This window comes from Podarcis melisellensis, assembly GCF_964234715.1.
Source record: "Podarcis melisellensis genome assembly, chromosome: 5".
Lineage (NCBI taxonomy): Eukaryota > Metazoa > Chordata > Lepidosauria > Squamata > Lacertidae > Podarcis > Podarcis melisellensis.
The window spans coordinates 45,657,478-45,665,471 of record NC_138537.1 but is presented as its reverse complement, the minus strand read 5'-3'; positions in this window follow the sequence as shown (position 1 = coordinate 45,665,471).

The window sequence follows — 7,994 nt, the reverse complement described above, 5'->3', positions numbered from 1 at the left end:
GAGGAGGATGCTGTACAGAGGGAAACTGTTGACAGCTCCAGCATGCTGGGCATGGTAAAAGGGGTTCCTTCAAAGTCACATTCTTCTGCCTATCAGGTGCAGCCTTAACGGCTGAGGTGTTGAAGAGGGTCGCAGCTGAACCAAATGGTTGGTCTCTTGTGGTGGGCAACCCTGCCAAAGACTTCTGGAAAAAAAACAAAGGCAGCCTAGAGTGCCTGTCTGACTCAGCCTAGAATACAGCTGTGAAATATTTTTCTTTAATTAAATTTTAAACCAAACTGCTGTCTGTGTCTAACTCAGGGTTGGTTAAACTAATAAAAGCACACATGCACACACCCACACGCCCCAACATTTCTTTTCAAGCACACTAGGGGATACTTTTATAGGGGGAAATGGGTATGAAAATTTCCTGGAAGTGTGCTTGAGCATGGGTGTGGTCCAGGTAGTGTGACATCATTGTGACATTGACACATATTGGTTGGTGCTTTCAGTGCCCACCTAATGGAGAAGAGTGTCGTTCATGTTCAACATTGAGACTGATAGTCAGAGCTACCAGGGATGCTGTTGGGGTGCCCATCATGGTTGCTATATTGCCTATTGTTTTGGCAAAATCACTCCAGTTAAGATATGCCATTAGCAGATAATGTTGGCTGCAGAGAAAGCAGTTAGCTTACATAGGAGAACATACTCTGCTCTGATTGAAATATGGTGATGAGACCTTGCACAGGAATAATAGGATTGTTTTTCAATAGGACCATATGTATTCATGCTTATATTATTGCAATTTCTTTGCAGTCCTTGCAATATTGTACATTGCAATAAAAAAAAACCCCTCCCCACCCACTGATCTCAGGTTATCCAGAAATGTATTTGCTCAAGTCCAAAAGAAAGGGCCCTATTAGCTGCATGCAAATGAAGCCCTTATGCAAAACAGTACTTTTGTTTATCCGAATGCCCAATTATCCAAATGTGTTGGTTGGCCTTTTTGGTATTTGCATAAGCAAGATTGTAAAAGAAAAAGAAAAGGTAAATTCCCAAGCAGAAAAACCTAATTTGTGGAAATGGTTGTGTAAATATTTATTTCCATCAGGAAACTCTATTCTTTTACCATGAAATATGTGTTATGATTATGGTGATTAGCACATACTCAGTTTCCACAATACACTCCATTGCACACTATAGCAGACTAAGGGAAGCTCAGCAATCCTCCCTGGAACAAGTTAGTTGTGTGTGTGTGTGTGTGTGTGTGTGTGTGTGTGAGAGAGAGAGAGAGAGAGAGAGAGAGAGAGAGAGAGAGAGAGAGAGAGAGAGAGAGACGCTCACATCCACTGCAGGACACACTACATTGTACAATATGCCCTGGTCCTAACCTGGTGCCTTTAAGTCATGACTGTGGTGGAAGAGGAAGGCTAGAAATTTCACTAATACAGTACTACATCTCCTCAAATTAGAGGCACCTGAAAGTGAATGCATTCATCATTCAGTGGTTGCAACCTGTGTACCGGCTCCCCGAAACTTGGCCCTCCAGATGTTTTGCGACCACAACTCCCAACATCCCTAGCTAACAGGACCAGTGGTCAGGGATGATGGGAATTGTAATCCCAAAAGATCTGGAGGGCCAAGTTTTGGGGTGTGGAACAGCTACCAGATATCAAACATCATGGACAGAACATTCAAGTAACCTGCCTGAAATTGTAACCGTTTTCAGAAGAGGCAACCTATACATTGGGCTTAAGAACATAAGAACAAAAGAAGAGCCCTGCTGGATCCAGCCAATGGCCCATCTAGTCCAGCATCCTGTTCTCAGTGAGGCCAACCAGATGCCCATGGGAAGCCCAATGGAGGACCTGAGTACAATAGTTCACTCCCCACTTGTGATTCTAAGCAACAGGCATTCAGAGTGAGGAAGGTAGAACATACCCACAGAATCCCATTCTACCTGCAGTAGAATGGCTGCAGCTCTCTCCCATGGTTGTGCCTACACAACGCACAACAACATATACAACTTCTTTGCACGTGATTAAGGTGGACCATGTGGGTCCATATATCACAATTATAATGTCTGCCCTATTAAGAAACCATCTAGGGCGCTACATAACCACATAATTTGTTGCAATCAAAGGGGCAGCTGTTGCGTATATTAGCAGGAATGTTGTGAGAACAGCCAAAGAAAGCAGCCTAAATGAATCATTATGGTGCAGTGCAGGAGTTCTAAAATAAGGTTACCAGATTTTTTTCAATGAATCTGGGAACACTTTCCAACTTCAATGGATTTTGTATGGGGACTGATTTGTAAATCCAGGGACTGTCCCTGGGAAACGGGGACATCTGGTAACCTTATTCTAAAACTGTAAACCTGAAAGGCCCACTTCAGGTGACCAAAAATAGCTGAAGCCCACCAGTCACCAAACAGAGTCTGTCACAAAATGGTGGCAGAGTTTTGCATAATCAGCTGGTTTTTACTGATAGCATTTTCTGCTGATACCTAATGTGTATTTGGAAATTCTAACTTATTTGCCACAACATTGTTCTTGTGCCAAGGAATCCCATAGCTCAGTTTTCCTCAAGTGACTTCGCTGGAATTTGGTCTGGAGGTATTTTGGCAGAACTTCAATTCTCATAGCTTTCTGCGAAGAGGGAATGATAGTTAAATGACTCTGGGAATTGTAGCTCTGGGAGGGAAATAGAGGTTTCCTAACTCCTCTCAGCACCTTTAAGAAACTAAGAGCTCCCAGAATTCTTTGGAAAAGGCCTCAACTGTTTAAAGTGGTATCAAAGCACTTTAAATGTAGAGTGAGAATGTGACCATTGCCTAATAATATCTGAAAGGCACCCCGTTGGCTACCCCTATAGTAACAAATATATAGTATTTGTATATTGGTCATGCATATATTGACTAAGAACAGACGTTAATCACAAGGATCATATTTCCCTAATAGCAGTGTTTCTAAAAGCTTAAAGGAAAAGGAAATGCCGACTTTTCACCCAGTCTCTAATGTGGTTTGTCTGAACAGATGCGGTATGCACAAGAGTGACAACCGTGAAATGCTTAGATGGTCATGGATTTGTTACAATGTATTTCCCAGAATAGAAATTGATTAATCCTACACAATATCCATTGCAGTCAACCGTAATCCTTGCTATGATCCTTGGCACAATCTAGTTTAATCCCTTATGGGCTACAAATATCCACTACTGGCGCTACATCTCATTGGATCATGTTGATTTTTTAATTGATCTTTCTATCAAGGTAAGCTATACAAGTGTAGAAGCACCAGGTGCCCATATAGATCTTTACAGCATCTAAGAGCACATGGGTATAAGGATCAAAAGGAGCCAGAAGGTAAATCAGAACCGGGAATTCAAGTTAGTGGGGAAAACAGGCAGCATGAAATAAATCGACAAAGGAAGGTGGATAGAAAAGAATGCCCCCCAAAAAAGTGTGATTAGCAAATGATTTTCAACACCTAGCACATTTTAAAATACTCTTGTTGCTGCTGTGGCCACTGAGCCTAGGGCTTGCTGATCAGAAGGTTAGCGGTTCAAATCCCCGCAATGGGGTGAGCTCCTGTTGCTCAGCCCCTGCTCCTGCCAAGCTAGCAGTTCGAAAGCATGCCAAAAGTGCAAGTTGATAAATTGGTACTGCTCCGGCGGGAAGGTAAACGGTGTTTCTTTGCGCTGCCCTGGCTCGCCAGAAGCAGCTTAGTCATGCTGGCCACATGACCCGGAAAAACTGCCTGAGGACAAACACCAGCTCCCTCAGCCAGTAAAGCGAGATGAGCGCTGCAACCCCAAAGTCGCCGTGACTGGACTTAACGGTGAGGGGTCCCTTTACCCTTTTTATCCTGTCTCAGACAGGGCACCTTGAGATAGATTTTGAGTCCTGAGGAGGAAAATTATGTCTGCTGTCCACGTTTTCTCTCCATTTCAGCTTCATGTTTCCCTAAAGCAGGGGTTAATATGCTCAAGTTTTACCAGAGAGTGGCCTCAGAAGCTTCACATAGGGGCAGTAAATCATTTACACCATGACTAGTGGGCAAATCATACCAGGCTGGCAACCACAACACAACCACTATTTATTGTAGTCTTTGCAAACCTGGTGCCTTCCAGATGTGTTCAGCTACAACTCCCATCTGCCCCAACCAGCATGGCTATAGTGTCTGGAGCTAATGGCAACTGTAGTCGAAAACATCCAGAGGGTTGGTGAAGGTTGGTTTATACTGAGGGTAACTGGAAGCAAAGTTCCATAAACCAAAGAAAGGAGATTTCTGAGGCAAATCACCTGACTCTGACTACACAGTTTTCCTAGAATGCAAGTGTTCCCAGTGGTGGCAGACAGATACCCAGAGATGGGAGTTATATAACCAAAGACCATGTGGGCATTATTGGTTTAAAACACAGCTAGGTTGTCCCCTACCCCTGCTAAACCTTCACCCAATGTGCATTACCTGTTTGGTTTCCCTGCCCCTGCAACCCTCACCAAACTCCTGTTTGTGAAACTGTCATCTGCACACATACAATGGCTGCTTCAAATGAACACGCCTCAGCTTAACTGCAAAATGAATGTGGCTTAAGTTTTTCTTTCAGACTGAAGCTGGCTTGAGGGGAAATTCATCAAACAGCAGCATTTCTCAGGACACTACAGGATAGTTCTGCATCATCGGTGATGTGTGGACACATGGATTCAAAAACCAGCAGTGGGAACACACTACAGTCAGAGTAAACAATAATGTGTACACAGCCCTAGTGGCAGAACAGATGAAGCTGTTGTTTGGCAAAGTTAGGCTGTGAAAACACCATAAAGAACACACCCAAAGAATCCTGGGAAATGTGGTTTGCTAAAGGTGATGGGAACTTCAGCTCTGTGAGGGTGTAAACAACAATTCCTAGGATACTTTGGGAGGCGGGGGAAATGTCCTTTAAATGTATGATGTGCTCATAGCATTAGATTTAGGATTTAATCTATAATCCCACATCCTAAACTGTGGCTTGTTCAAATGTGGCCCTGATTCCATAAACCCCACCTTACAATAGAAAACAATCCCTTATAGATCTCATACTGCTCACCTTTGGTCCTGAAAAATCAAATAGTTGCCTAAGTGGTGCACTTCCCACCACCATAACCCACTGCCACCTTCTCCTAATTTTAGGAGCTTTTCTCCTGCTGCAGGAACCTTACTGAGGTGGAAGAGGAAATGAGTCTGATTGATGCTTGGGTTGGAGACCATTGTAGGAATCCTGTGTTTCTATTTATATTTTTTTTATTTATACCCTGTTCTCGTGTTGCAAAAGCCCAAATCAGGATGGCCACAGTGGAAGATCAGGAAAGGCAAAAACTCCCCCCCCCCCCTTTTGGGGGAAGGAGGCGGAAGGGAAGCAGCCCAATTCATATAATTCTGAAAATCAAACTAGACATTATTCCGGCAAATGCCCTGTTTTCAGCATTGCCTTTGCTGAGATAATAGAAATGCACTTAACCCCCACCCACTGCCCCATGCCCAGCAATTTTCTTTTACAATGCCACTCCAAAGGCCATTCCTCCTTATTAGGCCATGTTCACTTCTCGCTTCAGAGCCCAGCAGCTTTGGGGAGCGGGGAGCAAAGAAAACTTGATAGAAGAGGGAATGATGGTGTGAGAAGGAGTAAACAAGGTGTGCCTCGAACTCAGTTGTAAATTCCTGCGGTGGGCTATTGTAAATTCCAGCATTGGGTGCAGGGGAGCCAGGTCAACAAGATAAGGAAGTAGAAAGAGTCTCTAAATAAGTTTAGGTTTAGAGAGTGTAGAATGGATGATGTATTAGTACCATGTCTTTGATGATGAGCCAGATTGTAAGCCAAGCCTCGAATGAGGGGCGGCAGCAATAGGGATAAAAACTCTTGCCCGTCCATTGTTCGGGGCTCTTCGTACCACCCTGGGACGAGGAGCCCGCCTTTGCAAACGCGTATAATAAAAGGGAAGTAATAGACCTTATCTCGGTGTCTCCTTGTCTCATTGTAAGTCCACGTAAGAAACTTCTCACAATTTTTGGCGCCCAACAACGTGGGGCTCTCGACGACCTGCTCGGCGGGGGCTGGGGAACGGATCAGCCGGCACTCCGACTTTCGGAGAGATCTGTTGCTCAGGGCCCGCGGTGACAGGTTCCGGGAGCTGGAAGGACGGAGAACCGACTTAAGATATTCTGAAAGACTGGTGGTCTGGGACCGCCGCAGTCGGGGACTGCCTCGCCCTGCAGGGACGCCTGCCAGTTTACCAGCCACCGAGAAGGAGGCACTAGACTGAAGGGGGTGAGTATCTTGGTAATATATCCCTGGGAAGGGGAATATTGGGTGTTGTTGGTGTGTGGTCTCTGTATGAAAGAGAGGTTCCAAACGGACGCGTGAGTGTGGACCGGGGGGCCTGGGACCCCGGCGGGAGGATTAGCTTGCGGTTCCGTTCTCCCGCGAGGGAAACGGCCAGGCGATTCCGCGTGATTGTGTGAGTGAACGAAAAAGAGACATAATAGAGTATGGGAAAGAGTCAGAGTACATGTAGAAGGGGCCCCAGTAATGGGACCAAAGACCCCATAGATCCAAATAGTCCTTTGGGACAGGTTTTGTTGGCTTGGGATGATAAGGCAATTAGACCCAGATAGAGTAAAAGGGATCATGGAACTACGACCACCTAAAGATAAAACTGATGTAAGAAGAATGTTAGGATTATTGGGATATTGCAGATTGTGGATAGATCAGTATTCAAAGTTGACTCAGTTTTTGAATAGGAAACTGACAGGAAAACAAGAGGAGGTGCAATGGGACGAGGAAGATAAGGCCAGGTGGGAAGGAATTAAGAAAACTTTAATAACTAGTCCGGCTCTGGCCCTGCCAAATCTACAGCAGCCGTTCCACTTGTATGTGACAGTGGCTGCTCAGACGGCAGTAGGAGTCCTGGCTCAGAAAAGAGGGGGGCGATATCAGCCAGTAGCTTATCTAAGCGCAACCTTAGAACCAGTGGTTAGAGGATGGCCGGCGTGCATTCAAGCGGTGGCTGCAGCGGCCGAATTAGTATTGGAAAGCAGGAAATTGACCTTTGGGGGAGCACTGATAGTGCACAGCCCTCATCAGATAGGCGCAGTACTGACAGGTGCTGCACCCACCTGGATGACGGACAGGCGCCTAGTGCAATATGAAGGGATACTCAGAACTGGAAATGATATAACCATAGGGACAGATAGAAATTTGAATCCAGCGGAATTCCTAAGAGGGGAGCGGCAAGAATGGGAACTAGAGGAGCATGATTGCCTTAAAGATATAAAATTAATGGCCAAAGTTAGGGAAGATCTAAGCGAGGTACCTCTAACGGAAGGGGAAAGATGGTTCGTAGATGGATCTAGTTATGTGAGGGAAGGAAAAAGAAGGTCGGGATACGCAGTGGTCAAGGAAGACGGGGAGACAATAGAAAGCGGGGCCCTCCCTAGCACTTGGTCAGCCCAGAAATGTGAAGTAATGGCGCTAACCCGAGCCCTGGAATTGGCAACCGGGTTAGATGTGACAATCTGGACTGACTCAAGATATGCATGGGGAGTGGTGCATACTTTCGGTCGGACCTGGAGAGAAAGGGGCTTCATAAAGGCGGATGGGAAACAAATTGAACACGTTGCTTTACTTGAGCGGCTACTAGAATCCCTGATGGGACCTCGGAAGATAGGCATTGTGCACATCCTCGCCCACACCAAAGGACACAGTTCGGAGGAACAGGGAAATGCATGGGCTGATCTCCGAGCGCGAGAAGCGGCGGAGGGGGAACCAAGGAAGGAAATATTTAAACAATGTGTCCTGCAAGTACCTGTGATTGACCCGCAGGATGTAAAAGATTTAGTGTTCACTCAAAAGGAGAAAGAATACATGGAAAAGGAGGGATGGGAAAGAAAAGGAGAAAGTTGGGAGACTCCAGAAAAGCAAATGGTCCTTCCAAAATCAACTATGTTAAATATATTGGAGAAAATACATGAAGGAAG